The following is a 22221-nucleotide window of genomic DNA, read 5'->3' on the forward strand; positions in this document are numbered from 1 at the left end:
CAATTAGAACAGTCTCCCAAAAAGTGTCTTATGGATTCTACAATATTTTCCTGAATAGAACATAAACCAGAAACACCAAAGGATCTTGAAAAGGACCACTAAAAAAGATCCTTGAGTAATCCTTTCATTGCAGCTCCTACAACTTATTTAATTAAGAAATTGGCCAACTGAGAGAGATACTGAGATTTGCATCTATTTATAAAAGCTTATCTCAATATTTGCACATTCCTTCTGACAGCCTACAGTGCAATAAAGGTGAAATATCAGTGATACTTCTTTTGTTATAGCTTGAAAGTAAGAATAGATCAATTCTCCTTACATAGGAGACCAACATTTTAGGTTCTCTATTTTGAAACTGACAAAACAGTAATGGCAATGGTTAAGCTAGACAACATCTACTCCATTGAGGGAAACAAACTCAGAGATGTTAGGTAACTTGTTCAAGGCCACACAGCAAGTTACTGGCAAACTTGCTTGAACCCAAATATGTCAGGCTACAAATCTCCTGTCCTTAAACACTACAATATGAAGCACTATGTATCCTTAAACACTGCAGAATGAAATGGTAAAGATAAATCTAATCTTACCTCTCCCGATTCTCTAGAGAAAAATGTACCACAGCCCATGTTATGAAGTAGTCAACAGACTGATAAAGTGACCACAATAAAATGGTCCTACATTAGTTTAAATTCTCATTTCTCCTCTGCCTTTCTTCCTCTTCAAAAAAGAAAAAGAAAAAAGAAATGTTTTTGTCCACTGTTGCAGTTAACTGGCAAACTTGTTTAATATATTAACCAACAGAACTGGTTTAGCAACAAATGAGAAGCTCAACGTCTCTAAATTCTAATCCTGAGTATGTCACTAATTTGAAAGGTGATCTAAGAGCATTTAGCTTAAGTTAAATTTGACATTTATGGGGCTTTCCAAAACACAGTCTAAAATAGAACATGCATTTCAGAAGCCTCAACAGTAAACCCTAATACCAAATATCTAGGTGAAAAGAAAAAAGTTCGAATTCTAGATACTTTATCTAATGGTTCCAAGTGTTCAGAAACATTCAAGGGGGATAAACACACAATTGTCCATAACATGCAATTGTCCACAGTGATTATCTCCAGGGAAAGAAAATGCAGGAAAGTGGAAAAATTATGGGGAAGGACTTTTGCTTTTCAATATATACATGAGGGTACTGTCGGATTTTTGTAACAGTAATTTAAAAAGAAAAGAAACACACACATAAGGCCTTATAGTCATGAGCTTGACCCCGGGATTACACATTTCATGATAAAATGAAGGGGATAACCTTAAGGAGAAGAGCATCATTCTCTCTGCCCCCTCTCACCACCTCCAATTCAACAAGACTCAGACAGTTTTACCCACTCCAACCCAAATGTTTCCATTTTATCAGAAACAAAAGAAAAATATCTTGAAGGACTTCAACCTCCAAGCAGCTCTAAAAGAAAAGGAGTATTAAAACTGGAGAAATAAGATGAGGAATGAAAGTCCCTCCATGCTCTTCAGGTAACAAAAAGAAACCATCCAGGTACAGGGCTGATCTCATAGTACAGAATATGGAATGGAAGCCTGAATATGGAGAGTGATGACAGGCACTATGGAGAGAAGCCAGCTGCCTTCAGTACTCACGCACTCATTCCCCCTAGCTCTCAATCTCCTCTTGCTCCAGAGAGCTTGAAGAGGAAGATAAAAATGAGAAGTGCTTTGAAATTCAAGAAGATATGTAAACAATATCAGGTCTCTTCTGAGCCTCTATTTCTTCATCTATTAAAAATGCTACTTGCTTCCAATGGGCATTGTAAGGATTGAATAAATAATGTGGGAAGAAGGTTAGCATCAAACCTGGGGCATAGTCAGTGCCCAACAAATGTGATCTTCGTTCTTTCAGAACTAAATATCCACTTCCAGCTAGATGTCCCACTAATCCTCAAGCTCAGACCCACTAGTCGATTCTACCACCAGATCATCCAGTCCATCCCACATCCCCTTATGTTTTCTCTCTCCCAAGAACTGGCACCACTTTCTCTTTGGCACCTAGTTAAGAATTCTCTGTTTTCCATTCCTTTCAATTCCCCCCGATCCTGTCCTCCACATTTCTTCATCACACACCTGGATTTCTGATAACACCGTTGTAGTTAGTCTCCTTGTAACCACACACCTCTCCCCCATACATCTTTTAGAACATTATGGTGAAACAGAGTCATATCACTCACCTCCCAGAGCACTGGCTTTGGTTCCCCATGGTTCCCCACTGACTTAAGAATACAGAGCAAATGTTTTTTCATGCAAAACCCTCCAAAATCTAACCATAAATTATCTACGCAGCCTCCTCTTCCAACATATAATGCCATGAAACTGCTTTACCTTGTACTAGTCTTCAGCCTACAGTCTAATCTCCTCCATTCTCTACCCATAAAAGCCCCATTTAAACCTTCCAAGGCCCAGTGATAGGCCTGGCTCAAATGTTAAATAGTCTATAAAACTAGCCCTCATTTTCTCAAAGCTGACATTAATCACTTGTTTTATGCACGCACAGCACTTTGCTTGTACTTCTGTTGCCTCTTCTTTCATTCTGGCTCATGCTATAGTTATTTGATTACAAGGCTATCACCACCAGTTCCTGAAGAACAGGGGCTATGTCTGATTCATTTCTAATTCCTTTAAGTATCTGTCACCCAGCCCCTTGTGCACCGCACCCTTGAATTAAATGCAATCTCTAGCATTTGAGAACTTTCTGTATGGTGTTCTACTATAGGTACTGTATTATGCCCTTTATCTCAATATCATGATAATATTCATCATTCTTCTATAAGGTAGGTGGTATTTAACCTCAGTTTTACAGACAAGGAAACTATAGTCAGAAAGGCTATGTAATTTGCCCAATGTAACAATGGGGCTAGTAAATAGCAAAGTCAGGGTTTGAACCAGGGTCAGTCTGACTTCAGGAGTCACGCTCTTAATGACCACACCATACTGCAGACATTTCCAAAATTCACATGTTCTAGCACTGACACACATGGGAACATGACTCAGGATCAAGACCCTAGGAACTGATATTTTACCCTTTCAACACATGGAAGCCACTCTGATTCTGCTGTAGTCCATGAGTATAAACAAGCAGTCCACAGTATCCCAGATTCATTTGTCTTGCTCCTTCCCTACTCTTCCCAGAGAAACAAATCAAAAGAAAAATGAATTGGAAGATAAGGACAAGAAAATAATGAATTGTTTCATCCTTCATGGTACACACAAAATTAGCAGTAAGTTTAAAAGATTTAATGGGCATATATCACCTAAAAGAATATATTGGATCATTTCAAAACATGCTTTCCCTGTCCAAACCTGAAATCAGCAGCAGTTGCTAGGAAAACACATGGCCAACTGTGAATCAACATGATGACTCATGAAAGGAGCAACCTTACCTCCCAAGCCTCAGAAGCCATCACCAACAGAGAGTCCTTGTAACTAAATTCACCAACCTGTTATAAACATTCAGGAGTTTCTTTTCAAGCAGCTTGGAAGGAAATATAATAAGTCCTGGAGTAAACACCATTTATAAAATAAATTATTACCCAACTGAATTGAAGCTTCCTAAAATGAAGGGGAAAAAAAAAGCACAAAGGCTTCCAAGGTAACAGACTTCTTTTCAACAAAGGCTTATTATCAGAGGAAAAATGATTGTTCAATATCATCAAATGAGTAACTACAAAGGCTGTTTTAACTAGAGAATGCTAGTAATCTATTTCCTTTTCCAACACATGAGTGTGAATAATAAAACACACCTTTAACTCTTTAATAAACAGAATTCACAGTCATTCCTTTTTTATTAATTTTCTTTCTGAATCACTAGCTCAAAAGTTTGAACCAAAAGCTCTAGCACGCATTATTCTATCAAACAATCCCCTCTCACACTGGCTGTAACCTACCATGACACTAAGTTGTAAGAGTTTTTAATTTGTTTTTTGTTTTGTTTTGGTTTGGTTTGGTTTTTTTGGAGGAGGTATAGCAAGCAGTCTTGAGCAGCTTTGTTTATTTTGTTCAAATTTGCATTTAAAATAAAAATTTCTAAATCATTAACATTTTCATGTTAATTGTATTTAATAAATAAAATGGTTGTGTGGTATGACACAGTAAGCACCACACTGAGTAACTAGGATCTCAGATGTGACACAATCAGTGTTTCCTCAGGAAACCACAACTTGTACCTCAGAGTCAAAGTGGGAGAAAATAGTTTATCTGTATAAATCAATTCTGCCCCCTCCCTCCAAACATGAACTCTCTCAAACCCTTATCTCAGACTAAAAAGTTTCTCTCTCTCCTTGATGAAAAAACTAAAATAATTTATATATATATATATATATATATATATATATATATATGTCTTGTTCACCTCTAAATAGTGAGTACTTTTTCTTTCTAGATAAGGCAACATAATTGTTGAATGAATAGTGGAAGTTTTTTATTTAAATATATTAAAAATCTGCCAAAAAATCTGCCAAACCTTCTTATAACACTTACCTTTCCAAGAAATCTGCCTTTCAAATTAAACTTTCCCCCTCAAACACAATCTTTCAATTACGGCAAGGCCAAGTATATATTCTTTCTTGCTATCCTGGCATATCATCCATAAATATAACAGATATATTGCTAAGCTGATGAAGTTACATGAAATTTTCAATAAAATATATTCACTGCAGTAAACAGCATATTTTTTTAGTATTTTATGCAATATGGAATATCTATATGCACTGTCCATACTACTGTTTTATTTTACCTTTATCTTGTTTGTAATGAGGTTCCAGGTAAAGTTCATTTCTAACTTATTGTGTAACCATGATGCAGTTTAAAATTTGTCCCTAAAATATTATCTCAAAGACCACTTTAAAATTCAATTATTCATGGGGAAAATTACATGATATCTGGAATGTGTTTCTAAATAATCTGGAATAGGGGGACTGGTAAAAGCATTTTGGCAGGATTTGATCATTATAAACAATGGGGTAATGATTGCACTGGGGTTCACTTTCCTATTTTCCTTGCTTTTGAACATATTTGAAATTTTTCATAAAAGTTTTTAAAAATCAAATTTACTATTGCTCCAGTATCAGGCATAGCTTTCCTGGCGTTTTTATTTTATCCACATTGCAATTCATGTTTTATATGACACTCCATTAGTGTCGAGTGCTCTTAATGTACAATGGGGTAAATTATCACATTTCTAAGCCATATTCCTAGAATTCATAACCTGGGAAAAAATATCTCAGGGATCATCTAATCCTCTACACTAGTGCTTCTCAAATTTGAGCATGCATCAGAATCACTTGGAATGTTTGTTAAACACACTCCCAGAGTTTCTGATTCAGTAGAAACATCTTGGCATGGTGCCATGAATTTACATTTCTAACAAGTTTATAGGTGATGTTTCTGCAGCTGCTGCTGGTCCCCAGACCACACTTTTAAGATCCACTTGCCCTAAGCTCACTCCACTTACCCTGTTCATGTCTCTGTTGTGATGACCAGTAACCACATTGGATTGCATGGTACCTGGCTTGTGGGTCTTTCTCCTAATAGACAGTTGGCTCTCTAAAAGCGAGGCACAGAAATTTTCATCTACATGCCAGAGTTTACATTCAAAAATAGTTGAAAAAAGGGCGGCGGACTTGGCCCAGTGGTTAGGGTGTCCCTCTACCACACGGGAGGTCTGTGGTTCAAACCCCAGGCCTCCTTGACCTGTGTGGAGCTGGCCCACGAGCAGTGCTGATGCACACAAGGAGTGCCCTGCCACACAGGGGTGTCCTCCGCGTAGGGGAGCCCCATGCACAAGGAATGCATCCGTAAGAAGAGCCGCCCAGTGTGAAAGAAAGTGCAGCCTGCCCAGGAATGGCACCGCCCACATGGAGAGCTGACACAACAAGATGACGCAACAAAAAGAAACACAGATTCCTGTGCCGGTGACAACAACAGAAGCGGACAAAGAAGACGCAGCAAATAGACACAGAGAACAGAGAACAGACAACCAGGGTAGGGGGGAAGGGGAGAGAAATAAATAAATAAATCTTTTAAAAAATAATAATATTTAAAAATAAATGAATTTGTGAATGACTTGAATTTCTCCACTTCACTGTACAGTTGAGCATTTGTCGATATGTTAACATTCATAGTAGGGGTACATTTACATATCGAAATGGAGAGAAGCCATTCATTGATGACAAACTGTGAACACTGGCATTACTAAAAACTCAGCTGGAACAAGTGTAACAAGTTCACAACAGTTCTAAAGAAATCCAAGAACTGCACTTCATACTAGAGTTTTCAATCAAATGAAGACATTAACAAGGAGAAGCTTGAGGCACACGTTTGCCAATGGGTTACTTTGACCTGAGGAGTGATTTAATGTTTTTCACCTCAGCAAAACCATCAGAAGAAAGAAATGTTTTCAAACTCATCTTTCAAAGTTTCTCAGTCTAGAAAATGTCAACCCAAGTGGATCCATTCCCTCGCCCCACCATCCTCCTCTCAATGCTGCCCTGGGGAAAGAAAAGAAGCACAGGGTACCCAGGGGTGCCTATCTGCAGAGTTCTCCAAGTCCAGATGGTCTCAATTTCTAAATACCCCAAAGTATCCTGAACACCCTTCTATTACGGCAACTGTATGTAAATGGGCTCTGACAATTCAGTGGATTGACTAAGAAAATGAACTATGCTCTGATTTCTGAATTCATTAATTCTGTCACAGTTTATTTTAACCATATCCCCAAGTAATATAAGAATCCGATAACTTCAATATTCATTTAATAGTAACAACATATATAACATAACCTGTGTAACTACATGAATAAATACATGTTCTTTTTTTCTTATTATTTAAATATCTTTTAAAAATAATTGAGCTGGGAAGCAGCTGTGGCTCAATCAATTAGGCTTCCGTCTACATATGGGAGGCCCTGGGTTTGTGTCCCAGGGCCTCCTTGTGAAGGCAAATTGGCCCGTGCCTGCAGAGAGCTGACGGCCTGTGCCCATGGAGAGCTGATGGCCCGTGCCAGCAGAGAGCTAGCACAGCAAGGTGACACAACAAAGGGAGACAAGCAGACACAGAAGAACGCACAGGGAATGGACACAGACAGCAGACAGCAAGCAAGCTGCAAGGTGGGGGGAATAAATTAAAAATCTTAAAAAAAAAAATAACTGAGCTAAGTGAAATAAGCCAAATACAAAGGACAAATATTGCATGGTTCCACTTAAATGAAATATCTAGAATAAGCAAACTCACAGAGAGATAGTGGGTTAGAGATTACCCTGCACAGGGGGTAGGGCAGTATGGATTTACTGCTTAAATGGGTAAGGAGTTTCTATTCGGGGTGAGGAAAAAGTTTTAGTAATGGGAGGTGGTAATGGTAGTACAACATTATAAAAGTAATTAATGCTACTAAATTGTATACTTAAAAATGATAAATGGGGAGCAGATATGGCTCAACAGATGGGTACCTCCCACACAGAAGGTCATGTGTTCAGTTCCCCGTGCCTCCTAAAAGAAGACGAGCAGACAGAGAGAGCACTCAAAAAAGAGACACAGAGAGAGAATGCGAATAACAGGAGAGGAGGGCCAATAAACAAATCTTTAAAAAAAATGATAGATATATATGTTACCACAATTTAATACAAGAATATTGGAGTGTTGATAGACCTGACTCCTAATCTAGCTTCTGTGGCTTCAAACCAGTATGTCTGCCCTTTGGGTTCTCCCTCTGTAAATATAGCATAATGATAATAGCACTGCCTAACCCTCAGGATTGCTGTGGGGAGTAAATGGAAAAATATATGTAAAGCACCTAAAATATAGAGAGCAGGAGCTCAGTAAATACCCACTCCACCACCACCTCCTCCAGCCCCCATGTATTCTTGTACTGAGACATAATCTTCTGCTATGTTTCCTCTGGATTTAGGATGCTAAATGGGGAGCCCTCCTTTTCTTGATAACAGTGGGTTGAAGTGAACAGAGATAGGAGATTAAAATATTCTAGCCCACATTTACATAATCTGCACATCTCTGATAATCTGATTAAAAAGAGGCAATTGGCTGCTCAAACAAAAATAATAATGTAGTGTGAGGATTATAACATACAAAATGTAAAACATATAATAATAGCTCAAAGGCCAAGAGGAGAGAAACTGAAGTATACTACAATAAGCATACTATAATACTATCCATGAAGCAGTATAATACCACTTGAAGGTAAACTGTGATAAATTAAAGATGTATACTATAAATCCTAAAGCAACCAATAAAATAACAAAACCAAAATAAAATAATAAATAAATTAAATAAAATAAAAATAAAATAATAAACCAAAAAAAGGATATTAAATAGACTCATTTAAAAAGTAATCCAAAAGAAGTCAGAAAAAAAAAAGGAAAAAGGAAGCAAATAAGTTCTTTGGGCTTGCTCTACACAACCAACAAAACGACAGTGATAGGTCCCATCCCAACAAACAGGGAGTGTTTAAGTTGCAGACAGAATAATTCCTTCCCTCTGCCCCCTGGAATCTGGGTCCCCTCTCGGCCTGGGGCTTTCAGAGCAGACATCCCAGGTCCCTTGGGAAGCCGGAATGAACAATCTTGGGTGGGGGTGGGAGGACGATTGTGTGCCGGCAGACCAAAGTAGATTAGTTGTTACCATGGATGTTATCTTGTGTTGTGTAAGAACTTGTAACATTAATATAAAGATTGTGGTTGCCAGGGATTCAGAGGGAAGCGGGAATGAATGGGTGGAACAAAGAATATTTGGGGAGGGTAAGATTCTTCTGTATGATACTGCAATGGAGGACACATGACATGACACATTTGACAAGGCCTATGGAACTGTACAGCACAAATTGTAAACCATGATGTAAGCTACAGACTCTGGTTTGTAGCAATGCTTGGTTCATCAATTGCAACAAATGTACCACACTAATCTAAGATATGAATAATAGGGGTAAATATGTGTGTGGGTGTGAATTCCCTATACTTTTGGTGTAATATTTCTGTAAATGTAAATCTAAAACTTATACAAAAAATTTTTTTTTAATTTTCTCTCTGCCAAGAAAAAAAAAAACTAAGATGAGAAAAATAGTAAACAAATAGCAAGATAGACATAATTCTAACTGCATAAAAAAAAATCACTTTAAATATAAATAGTCTAAGCACCCCAATCAAAAGTCAAATACTATCAGATTGGATTAAAAAAGCAACACTTCAAGGAAGTGGAGCAGAATCACCCCCTCCTTTGGAATAGGCTGTACATAGTGACCCCTTCTGCTAGAGGACAGTATGGAAGGGAGGTAGTACAAAGAGTACCATCACAGTGGAGAAACCTGAAAAACACTACCTGAGACAGGTGACCAGGATTAACATTAGTGGTGGTAAATCATGTTGATATATGTTTCCCTTGATATGATATGATTAGAATACATTCTTTTCAAGTGCACATGATACATTTACCAAGACAAATGGTATTTTGGCCCATAAAACAACTCTCAATAAATTTTAAAGGATTAAAGCCTTACAAAGTATATTTTTGACCATATGGAATTAAATTAATAACAGAAAGATCCCTGGAAAATCCCCCAAATACTTGGAAACTAAATAATATACTTTTAAATATCCTAGGGGGCAAAGACGAAATCAAAAGGGAAATTAAAAAGGATTTTGTTGTTTTTTTGTTGTTGTTGTTGGTTGGTTGTGGTTTGATGTTTGTTTTTTTTATTTAAGCCAGTAAAAAAGAACTTATAGGGAAAAGAACAGAGCTTGCTGAGAAATGGGAGAGAAAGATGGAAATACACACCAAGATTTGGTGTGGGCTCTCTAGGCAGAGAGAGCCAAAAAAGTATTTTGAAATGAATCAAAATGAAGTCACACCATACCAAAATTTGTATGATGCCACTAAAGCAGTATATAAGAGGAAATTTATAGCATTAAATTCCCATGCCAGAAAAGAAAAAGAGAGGTATCAAATCAGTGAAACCACAATAAGGGAAGTGAATGTGGCTCAACTGATAGTGTCCACCTACCATATGGGAGGTCAAGGGTTCAAACCCAGGGCCTCCTGGCCTGTGTGGTGAGCTGGCCCACGGGCAATACTGATGCACGCAAGGAGTGCTGTGCCATGCAGGAGTGTCTCCCACGTAGGGAAGCCCCACACGCAAGGAGTTCGCCCCATAAGGAGAGCTGCCCAGTGCAAAAAAAGTGCAACCCACCCAGGAGTGGCGCCACACACACACAGAGCTGACACAGCAGATGACGCAACGAAACAAGACACAGATTCCCAGTGCCACCGAGAATGTAAGCAGACACAGAAGAACACACAGTGAATGGACACAGAGAGCAGACAACAGGGGAGAAAAATAAATAATAAAATAAATCTTAAAAAAAAAAAACCACACACACACAATAAAGAAGAGCACATTACACCCAAGTAAGTAAAAGAAATGAAATAAGAAAAGAAGAAAATCAATTAAACAAAGATAGAAAAACAATAGTGGTATCAATGAAACCAAAAGCTGGTTCTTTGAGAAGATCAATGAAATTTATAAACCTCTAAACCAGGGCTTCTCAACTTCAGCACTATTGACATTTTTGGCTGAATGATTCTTCATTGTTGCAGGGTGGGGAATTGTCTCGATATCGCAGGATATTTAGCAGCATACCTGGTCTCTATTCACTAGATTCCAAGAACAACCACCCACCGACATGGTTTCCAGACATTGCCAAATGTCCCAGGCAGGGTGGAAAAGTGGACAAGTAGGATGGACAAAATTATTCCCAGCTGAGAACTACTGCTCTAGCCAGGAAGATCAGATAAAAGATACAAATTATGAGGGGGCGACATCATTATGGATTCTATAGATTTTTAAAGGATAATAAAGCATTATTATGAACATTTTTTATGATTATTTTGACAATTCAGATAAAAGGGACAAATTCCTTGAAAGACATACACTTCCAAAGCTAATTCAAGACGAATTAAATCATATGGATAGTTCTATATCTAATTTTCAAATTGAACTTGTTCTTGAAACTTTCCCACAAAGAAAACTTCAGCCCTAGATCACTTCACTGGTAAACTCTACCAAACGTTTATGGAACAAATAAAACCAATTCTATATAAACTCATCCAGAAAATCAAAGAGAAGAGAATATTTCACAACTCATTCCACGACCAGCACAATGACACCACAACCAGACAAAGATATTACAGGAAATGGAAACTAGAGACCAATAACCCTCATGACCATAACTTCAAAAAAAACTAAATAAAATTCTAGCAAATAAAATCCAAAAATTATGTAAACAGGATAATGTATCATTACTTAGTGGGGTTTATAACCAGGAATGCAGGGTTGGTTAAACATACAAAAATCAATCAATGTAATACAACCTATTAATAGAAAAAAACACAAAAAACATACATCCATCTCAATAGATGCAGAAAAAGTATTTGACAAAATCCAACATCCATTTCTGTTTAAAAAAAAAAAAACTTTAAGCAAATTAGGAACAGAAGGGAATTTCCTCAACCCATAAAGGGCATCGAAGAAAAAAAAAACTACAGTTAACTACACACTTACTGGTGAAAAACTGAATGTTTTCCTTCTAAGACCAGGAACAGGACAAGAATGTCTGTTCTCGCTGCTTTGGTTCAACATTGCCCTGGAGATTTAGCCAGGGCAATAAGGCAAGAAAAAAATATATAAAGTACTTAAAATGGAAAGAAAGAAGTAAAACTGTCTTTATTTGCAGAGGACATGATCTTTTCTATAGAAAACCCACTGAAATCTACAAAAAAGTTCTAGAAATAGTAAGTTCTATAAGTGTGTTCAGCAAGGTTTCAGAATACAAGATCAATATACAAAACTCAATTTTATTTCTATATGCTAACAATGAAAAATCAGAAATTGCTATTTTAAAAATGCTGTTTACCATAACATCAAAAATATGAAGTACAAAAAAAAAAGTGAAAGACCTATACACTAAAAACTATAAATATTGCTGAAAGAAATTTTAAAAGCCATAAATAAATGAAAAGCTCTACTGTGAACATTAACTGGAAAAAAAATCATTATTTTTTTATGTCAATTCTCTCCAAAATTGATCTGAGATCCAGCACAATCCCAATCAAAAGCTCAGCAAGTATTTTAGCATAAACTGACAAAACAACTTTGAAAAAAACAAAACTGGAGGAGTAAGACCTCATTTCAAGACTTATCATAAAGCTCTAGTAATCAAAGCATTGTGGGTATCAACATCAAGAAGAGAAATAGATCTAAGGAACAAAATAGAATCCAGAAATGGACTCATATATATAGACAACTTATTTTCAATAAAGGTGAAAAGAAATGAACTTCAACCCATATTTTACACCATAAACAAACAAACAAAAAATACTTCAAAGTATATCAAGGACCTAAATGTAAAATCTGAAACTGTAAAACTTTTTGAAGAAAACATAGGAGAAAAACTTTGTGACCCTGAATTATGCAAAGGTTTCTTAGAAACAATACCAAAAGGACAATCCATAAAAGATTAAATGATAAATTAGACTTCACCAAAATTAAAAACATCTGCTCTTCAAAAGACACTATTAAGGGGAGCAGATGTAGCTCAGTGGTTGAGTGTCTGTCTGCTTCATTTATACAAGGTCCCAGGTTCAATCCCCAGTGCCTCCTTTAAAAAAAAAAAAAAAAAAAAAAGATGCTGTTAAGAGAATGAAAAGGCAAGCAATAGGCTGAAAGGAAATATTTTCAAATCACATATCTGATAACGGACTTGTATCCAGAATATTCAAAGAACCTTAAAAACTAAACAATAAGAAAACAACAAACCTCCCCTCCCCAAATAGGCAAACAATTTGAATAGACAGTTCAACAACAAGAAATATGGATGGTAAATAAGCACATGAAAAGATGCTCAATATCATTACTTGTCAGAAAATACAAATTAAAACAATGAGATACGCTACATGCCTACTAGAAGGGCTATTAAAAGCCCGCCCATTCCGTGTGTTGGCAAGGATGTGGAATGAGAACCCTCATACAGTACTTTGGGCATGTAAAAAGGTACAACCACTTTGGAAATGTGTGACAGTTTCTTTAAAAAGTTAAATATAAAACTACCATACTATGCCACTATTCCACTTCTAGGCACTTACTGAAAAGAAATGCATATGTCCATACAAAGACTTATACATAACGTTCCTACCAGCTTTATTTTTTAAGAGTCAAAAATTGTGAACAACTTAAATGTCCATCAATAAATGATTGGATCATACAGCGATACAATGGAATATTATTCAGCAATAAAGAGGAACAAACTAATGATACCTACAACAACATGGATGAATCTCAAAACAATTATGCTAAGTGAAAAGAAGCCTGACCAAAAGAACAAGGGGCGGGGTGGGGGGGGAGACAGAGAGAGAGACAGAGAGAACATACTGTATGAAACCATTGATATAAAGTCTGAAAATTAAAACTAATCCCTAGGGTCAAAAAGTTGATGATTGATTATCTGAGGAAGGGGATACAGAGTGCATTAAGGGACCAGAGAGAAAAATGATTTCACAGGTACATACACAAGTCAAAATCTTATCAAAGTTTATACTTTAAATATGTCAATTACACTCAATAAAGCTGTTTTTAAATTACCACACAAAACCAAAAAGCTTAGACAGTTTAAGAAAAACAAGCAAAAAAAAGAACTTGCAATTAATTTTGTGAATTACAGGTTTCAATCATAAGTGATTTTACACTATTCCAGACACAGTCCCTTAATCCTTTATTTGACGAAAGTAGGAAAGGGGACACACAACATAGGTCATGGGTACATATGAAACCAAATCTTCTGTCTAAGAAAATAAAAGGCAAACACACAGTGAAGCCCTGGAGAAAAGGTTACTGTACTAAATATTTTCATTATTTCTTCATTAAGATGTAGTTAATCTCAAATACTTCATAAAAATAAAAAAGGAAAAATTATTTAGCTTTGTTCAGTCTGGCCTGTCCCACTCCCAGGCAGGATTAGGTGCTTCCCTCCTCCCACAGTCCCCAGGAAGTACATCTTTCCTGGCACCACCATGTGGATACTGCAATGTAGCTTCTCACTGGACTAACTCCATCAGGATGGGAAATACACCTTTTGATCTTGGTATAGGGTTCAAATATAAGTGCTTTGGAATCTAAGAGCCTGACTTCCAATCTTCCATTCGCCTACTGTATAACCTCAGAAAGTCACAATCTCTCTGATGCCCAGTTTTTTAAAACTATAAAACAGGGCTACTAAGGTATTTAGGGCATATATGAGGATTCAATGTGAGTTTATTCAAAATTTGGCTACAAGGCCTTGCATGATCTGACACCTGAGTACCACGCTATCCTCATTTAGTCCTACTCTTCCTCTAGTTGCCAGTGCTCAGCCACAATGTCCTTCTTTCTGTGACATATAAATCCACAGAGCCGAGCTCCTTTCTGCCTCAAGGCGTTCGTACATGCTATTCCCTTTGCCTTACCTTCTTCCACACATCTCTCCTCTCCACAGTCTCGCGCACACACGCACACACCAACATCGTGGCTAGTTCCTTCTCTTCAAATCTCCTCCACAGAGAACTCTCCTTACTATTAACATAGGAGCCCCTGGTTATTCTTTGTCTCAGCACCTGTTGTTTCCTTCATTTCATTCAATAACATTCAATCAACAAATATTTACTGAGGCCCTATTATGTGCCAGGCACTGCGCAAGATTCTGACAATACAGCAGTGACCAAAACAGCCCTGATGGTGTGTAGAACCCAGTAGAGGAAGACAGACAATAAACAAATGAGTAAATATATATTATATATATAATATATTATATATATTATATCTATAATAGTATGCGACCATAAGTTCTATGTAGAAAAAAAATAAGTTATGGAAGTGGGAAAGGTGGTTGTGACTTTAAATCCGGGAGTTAGCAAAGGCTCGTTGAGAAACAGCATTAATAAAGTGAAGGAAATGAGGGAGAGACCCACACAGATATGGGAGGGGGTAACATTCCAAGCAAAGGAAACAGCAAGCACAAAAGCCCTCAAGCAGCAAGGAGGGAGTTTGGCTGTAGAGCCAGGAGTGAGGACAACAGCAGCAGATGAGATTAGAAAGGTCACGGGATAGAGAGTGAGGCAGATCAGTAAGCTCTGGGGGCCACTGCTAAGCCTTGCCTCTGACACCCAGGGAGATGGGAAGCCACTGGCAGCTTCTGAGAGGGATGTGATGTGACTTATACTGTAAAACCTACAATTAGTTTAGAATTGTGTTTTATTTTCCGCCCATGGTCCGCACTAGCTAAGGGCAAGAACCACAGGGGTCTTGTGCATCATTGTATGCCTAGAACCTAGCACAATACATTGTAAGTATTCAAGAAACACTTACTAGATGAACAAGGTAATTTATGTAAAGCATTTACTGATACAAAATAAGCTCTCCAGAGATGGTAACTATTACTATTTGGATCCCCAGAGGCCAGCACAGTGGCTGGCATATGGCAGGGGCATGTTTCAGAAAACGAATACACCATTTTGTGAAATTATTGCCAATCTATATTTAAAACAAATGAATAATGTCAAATGAATAATCAATCACTTCCCTTTCACCCTCTCCTTACTTAAAAGGTGACTGCTTCTGTTTTTGAACTTTACTTTAAACTCTCACTTTTTGCTACTGAGGGCACTACCTAAAATAATCCCATGACTCAATTCTCAAAACATATTGGAATATCCTGCAAACACAATTAGCACTAAGCCACCGAAGTGGCTTTCTAATTAAGTAAACTTATTCACATGACTTTTGAAACAATCTTCATGCACAAGGCTGAGCTGACCCAAACTGGTTTGCTTTCGAGTTCTGCTGAACTCAAACAAGGCGCATTTACTCAAACAGATAGACAAAGAACTAAAAATTTCCACTCTTCACTTATTTTGACATCTCCAGAGTCTTCACAAGGAAAAGACTTAATGAGGATTACACCTGTTCCCTCCTTCCCTGGGGTGCTGAGCTGAGAGGTGGTGGGAAGCAAAGGCTGGGGGGAGGCCTAAGGCCCTTTGGTAACAGTAATTATCTCAGAAAAGCCCTTGGGAGCCTCCACAGTTTTCCAGAAAGAAAACTAAAGGAGTCATGCATTAAACCAGAAAAACACAACAAATGTTGCAACCATAAAAGGTGAACACTCTCCACTGTCGATGTTCACAATGTTTCAAAGACAGGAACCTGACTGGGGGGCGGGCCCGGTTTGGCTCCGACATTTCCCCACCCCAGAAGTGACTGAACCCATCCACACTAACCGCCTATTATCTGCAATGAGGCCTTCGGTGCTATGCTAACTCTTAGAAAAGCAGGTGAAAGTTGCTAGAAATCAAACAAACTTAAAAAAATCAAAATAAAAATAAGAGCGATGCAAACGTGTGGAGCGGCTGGAAAGAACCTTCACGGTTTGGCTCCGACTTGCTGGTGCTTGAACACAATCGCGCCCGCTGGCATCTAGCTCCGCCGCTCCCTTCCACTAGGGAGGGGGAAATAATAACTTTAGGAAATAACAGGCGTCCACAAAGGCAAAGGCTACACGGGACTTCTCAACCTCCATCAAATAAGGCGCCGAATGTCGTTTTGAGCAGCAAGGACTCCACACACAGCCCTCCCTTCCTTTCTCCACCGAAGAAAAATAACCCACGGAGAAGGTGCTACCGTCAGACCCTAAAGGCAATTTCAGACAACAAAGACCCCAAGCAATCAAGACGGAATTATAATCCGAGCCGTGAGAGCCGCCCCCGCCGCAGGGGCGCTTTGCAGCCTCGCGCGCTGCGGTTCCTCGAGTGCGGGGCTGGAGGGTCCCCTGTGCCCGCTCCAGCCCGGGTCCGCCCGGGTTCTCGGGGACTCGGGGCGAGCCTCGCGCCGCCCACGATTTTGCAATCTCGGCGCCGCGGCTCTCGGCGATCTATCTCACGCGGCGTTCAAAATCTTTCCCGCCCAGGCGTGACGCGAGGAATGAAAACAATCAGCAGGCACCGAGCGCGGGAGGCTGGGCCGGGGGGGGGCGGCCGGGGGGCCCAGGCCGAACCCCGCACAGCCCCTTCCCGAGCTGGGCAGACCGGAGAGCTGGGGCCCGAAGGTGACACAAAGAAGCCTGAGAGACAAACGCCACCCGCTGGCGCTGGCTCCAGTCCCCAAGCGCCCCGCCCGCTGACAAGTTTGCGGCGTCCTCCGCACACCCTGCTCCCCCCACCCGGGCAAAGTTTCTCGTGGCCGGGCTCGGACCCGGACATCTGATCGGTTCCCGTCCCCGCCGCCCCAGTCCCCGGCTCGGGGACCTTTCCCTTCCTCGCCCCCGCCCCTTTTCTTTCCTCCCTTCTCCTCCCTCCCCGCCCCAGCCCTCTCTCTTTGGGGCGCACCGGGGCGCTGGGGCCCCGCGGCCCCCGCTCACCCGCTGCCGGCCCAGCCGAGGGACGAGGGCGCGGGCCGGGGCCGCCCCAGGTCGGCACCCGGCTGGCTTGCTCCCTTGATCGCGGCTTTTGCTCGTTACCCCGCTCGCTTTCCCGGTCGTGCGGAAGGCTCGGTGCGCAGCAGAGCGCGCTCCGCTCCTCGGCGCTCGCGGAGCTGCAAACCACGCCCCGCGCCTTCCCCGCCCGCTGCGAGCCGCCCAGTCCCGCGCTCTCCGCGCGGAGGCCAGTGCCGAGCGCGCCCGCGAGCGGGGGGCGGAGCACACCCCTCCCCCGGGAGCGGCGGCCGCCCTGGGCTGACAACTTTCATTCCCTGTTTTGCAGCCTCAGACATGGTCCTAGGAAGATACCGTCTCCGAGTTCTGGATAAGGACTTTTTTTCCTGCCTGGGACTAGTGGTGGGAGATCACCAACTCTCACAGAAAGCTTTTCCAGCCTATTTCTGCGAGGAACTTCTCCAACATTCCTGAACCCCTGGGTCTTTGAAATGGAAGTAAGAGGGAGCAGATCTGCCAGGACTTAACTACGAGACCTTGTTCAATTCATTTAACCTTTGTGGGCCTCAGTGTCCACCTTGGTAAAACAAAAGGTTTGGATTCGGTGGTCTTTTAAGATCTTACGTAGCTCTTAGAGGGTGGTCCGGACCTCGGCATCGCCGGGAGGAAAGGAGAAGCGCTTGTTAACAGAGCAGATTCCTGGGCCCTTCCCCGGCCCAGGGTAAGCTTTGGGGAGCCGGCTTCAATTTAATGACACGATATAGACCGTCCAAGTCTGAAACTCTAGATTTGACTCTTTGGAAATTCGTCCGGCAGGTACCAGTTTGATTTCCTTCCAGCAAATTACGCAATCCCTTTGGCCTCCGGGATGATGTGAATTGACTCCCACTCTTTGATATTACAAAATTACTCAAGTACTCGAGCTCCTAAATGAAAGAAAAGCATTGTATCACTTCAGTCTTACAGAAAGAGGCAAGCAGTGACTTTAAATTAGCTATTGAGTTTCGATAGTAATCAGAGTTGTGTGGCTACAAAATTTTGCCTGGATTAGTTGGTTAAATTTGGTATTTATGAGATCCAAACTGAATGGTGAGGAGGTGAGAGTAGAGATTTGATAATGGATTCAATCAACATATTAATTTTAAAAATTAGTTGTGAATTTTACCCACTATTAGCTAAATAATTTGAACATTTGTGAGTAACCAGGATGATTCAAGTAAATTATTTGATATGTTTTACTGATGGTCAATAGCTCAGCTCTTCACAAAACAGCATATTGCCAGTCTGAAAGTCGTTCCTTGTATTCCAATTAATAGTTCTAATGGTATCACTTCTCCTTCCAACTACCTAGGTTTGCATTATTTATGAATAATGACTCGGGTCTCAAAGAAGGTCTACAAAGCAAGAAGGGCCTTCTGTTCCTGAGGTGTCTTTTCGTAGAGCTATTCTGCCTGCCAAGATACATGCAAGTCAGAGAGCCACTTTCAGGGAGAAGTTTGCTCAAGTTCATGGAGCTGTCACAAAGCATTGTCTGCTCTTTTCCTCTTCCGTACTATACGTTTCCATTATATGTCCATTGTTTTCTTTATGGTAAATGATGCATAATCATCATGTCAACAGTCCCTCAAGAAAATGTTATGAATAATTTTCTTATTTTCCCTTCTTGTTATCTCTATCACAAGTCCTCCAAGTGGAGGGACTGTTGTTCTATATTGCATGGTTAGTATACTTAAGACTTGACTCTAGAATAAAATTTCTTGAAATGTTTTCAAGTGCTTCCAGTTAAAACCTTTTAATTACCATGGTGTCTCCTAGCCATCCCAATATGGATATTAATTTAATATCTGCTTTCAAGACAACAAATTAGACTAATGGCAGGATCACTGAAACAAATCCTCCACACTTTGAGATTAAAATAAAACGTAATGCTAAGCCAAACAGAGACACACCCAGTTATTTTGAAACACAACACTGGGCATGCTTACATCTCTGGCAGAGAGTAAGGGTTGCTATAAATCCAGCATGCATGCTTACATTATAAGCTACTCATTTAAAATAAATTGATAAAACCTAACTCAATTGACAACTACTTAAAGAGCCCATCACCTATAAGCCATCTTGCACTTGCTGTTCCCCCTACCTGGACAGTCTGCTCCCTTCAGTCCCGTATCCCCTCTTTATTAGTTTAACTTCTACTTATCTCTCAGATCTCAGGTGATCCATACTTCTTCACGGGAGACTTCCCAGACTCTCTTGGCTAAATTAATCCCTTTTTAAATGATTTCTGAGCACCAAGTACCTCTCCTTTAAAATCCTTATCCCAGATATAATTTTTTATTTGTGTGGCTATTTCACTAGATCTCTCCCACTAGATTGCAAGCTCATGTTGTCTATTTTTGTTCACCATTCTATCCACAATGTCTGGCATGATGCTTGCCTCAAAATAGGAGCATTGTAAATATTGAATGAATGAATGAATTTCCCATCAGGATTCATAATTTCTTCTCCTGTGTATATGAACAGCACTTAGTTCTTACTTTTTATCATAAGTCTAAGTTATTTTATGTCTGTTGCTTCTACCAGGTTGTGAGCTCTTTAGGGGCAAGGGTATGAGTTTATTCAATTTTGTACTTTTCACCTTATACACAGCTTTGCACACAGAGGTCTGTGGTTCTTAACCGTTTGTGTCCTGTGCACATTGGGCAATTCTAGCATTTTGGTGGCACTGTGGAGGAGATTAAATTGCATCATTTATCTCATCATTCACTTGATCACTCTTGAGTAGTGTATCACTGAATGAAACTGTTTGTAACCCTGGCTGCATTGTTTTATATGCCCAGGAGGCAAATTTTCCCCATATACCCATAAACAGACCTAGTATGATGATATAGTATGATGTAAAACTATGCCTCTTAGCTCTTATTACGTCATGCCTCTGTATTTGTAGCAAATGATGCACTTGGCTCTACAGTCTATCTGAGAGACTTTGCCAGCTCCAATTTATGGTAAACTTAAGTTGGGCAAATGAATTAAACTCTGACAGCACATCTATGACTTGGTAGACCAGCATGCTGAGGCACACTGGTAGGAAGTAGACAGTCAAAGCACAAATGCACATTTTACTGACCAAGTGAACCGAGGGTCACTTACAAAAACATGATCTGGGGCAGCGGACTTGGCCCAGTGGTTAGGGCATCCGTCTACCACATGGGAGGTCCACGGTTCAAACCCCAGGCCTCCTTGACCTGTGTACAGCTGGTGATGCACGCAAGGAGTGCCCTGCCACGCAGGGGTGTCCCCGCATAGGGGAGCCCCACATGCAAGGAGTGCACCCTCTAAGGAGAGCCGCCCAGCGCGAAAGAAAGTGCAACCTACCCAGGAATGGCACCGCACACACGGAGAGCTGACACAAGATGACACAACAACAACAAAAAAGAAACACAGATTCCCGTGCCGCTGACAACAACAGAAGTGGACAAAGATGACGCAGCAAATTGACACAGAGAACAGACGGGGGGGGGGGGGGGGGGGGGGGCGGGGGGGGGGAGGAGGAGAAATAAATAAATAAATCTTTAAAAAAAAACAAACCTGATCTGAGGAACTCAAGTAGTTGGCAGCCTCATGCCATTAAAGAACTAAATTCACAACCCTTTAGGCTAAGAGCTCCTCCTCCCTGTCACAGCATAAATTTCACTGAATTAGAATTGTTTTTCCATTCCTGCATCCCACACTAGGACTATGAGTTCCATGTCTTCATTTTTACATGTGTTGTGCCTAACTAAGAATGGCAACGGATCGACCCTGGAAACCAATACCAGTCAATTGTACTTGGGTGCCATGTTGAGAAAGATTGTGGGGCTGCATCTAGGTTTGGCAAGAAAGAATACAAATTGATTACTAACTGATTCTCTGCAAGGGACACAGAAGAGAGATTTCTGACATTATCATGATGTGTGTATAAATCCTAATGGTAATAAGAAATAATAATTTTAAATGATTGGCTGGTTGGATAAATTAATTTAAGAACAACACAAAGCATCCTTAGCCTTAAAGATAGGTATAACATTAATTAATCTGAGTCAGTATGAGACTGCTTTACAACTAGCTCTGATTTTATTACCAATGTCACTACTTAAGACAAAAGGAGATTAGCATAGAGTCTAACAGTCCTTAATTAGAATGTGATCTCTGCCTAGCTCCAGGAACAAACTTTTGCTCGAGTAGTTTTACTACCTTCGGGGCATTTGTATGAGCCTGGGGTGAAAATAGCTGGTTGGGAAAACAGCTCTGTTCCTCTTTGTCCAAGAGCCCAGCCGCACCCTGTAAAGGCCTGAGCTCCTTATCTCATTCTGGTCTTGCTTCCTGCCAAACCTGGAAACTGAAAGAAATAAATGTTGGCTAATTGTGCCCCTGACTAATGTGGCTTTTTGACCATTGTCCTGTAGTAGAAAATTGTGTCCAACAATATGCAAGTGTGCCCTGCCTTATTATCCAGTAGATGGGCTCCTAAAATACGTAACCAATCATGCTTTTTTCCAGTTAAATCAAAATCCAGCATTCTAGAGTTTGACAAAAAATTAAAAGAATGTGCCATGATTCATGGAAGTCATGTATATACAGTGCTGAGCATGGTTCCTGGCCTTTAGTCAGCACTCAACAATGATAGCTATTATTATTACAATGATTTTAGTCAGTGACAGTGGGGCTTGGA

At 40.1% G+C, this 22221-nt stretch overlaps 1 protein-coding gene and 1 long non-coding RNA gene across 6 annotated transcripts in view; one reads left to right on the forward strand and one right to left on the reverse strand.

Moving 5' to 3' along the window:
* SYNE2 (spectrin repeat containing nuclear envelope protein 2) overlaps nucleotides 1-17731 on the reverse strand; it is a 400819-nt gene extending 383088 nt beyond the window's left edge. For all 5 annotated transcript variants that reach the window (XM_058293295.2, XM_071213892.1, XM_058293293.2 and 2 more), the window contains exon 1: nucleotides 17499-17731. The gene's annotated coding sequence lies outside the window, so the exon portion shown is untranslated. The remainder of the gene's footprint in view (nucleotides 1-17498) is intronic.
* A 52-nt stretch (nucleotides 17732-17783) lies between these two features.
* Nucleotides 17784-19277, forward strand: LOC139437885 (uncharacterized). The gene is made up of 2 exons (XR_011647799.1): nucleotides 17784-18326; nucleotides 18862-19277. It is a non-coding gene; the product is annotated as an uncharacterized lncRNA (long non-coding RNA).
* Nucleotides 19278-22221: the final 2944 nt, after the last annotated feature.

The sequence above is a fragment of the Dasypus novemcinctus genome, chromosome 3 (assembly GCF_030445035.2).
Source record: "Dasypus novemcinctus isolate mDasNov1 chromosome 3, mDasNov1.1.hap2, whole genome shotgun sequence".
Lineage (NCBI taxonomy): Eukaryota > Metazoa > Chordata > Mammalia > Cingulata > Dasypodidae > Dasypus > Dasypus novemcinctus.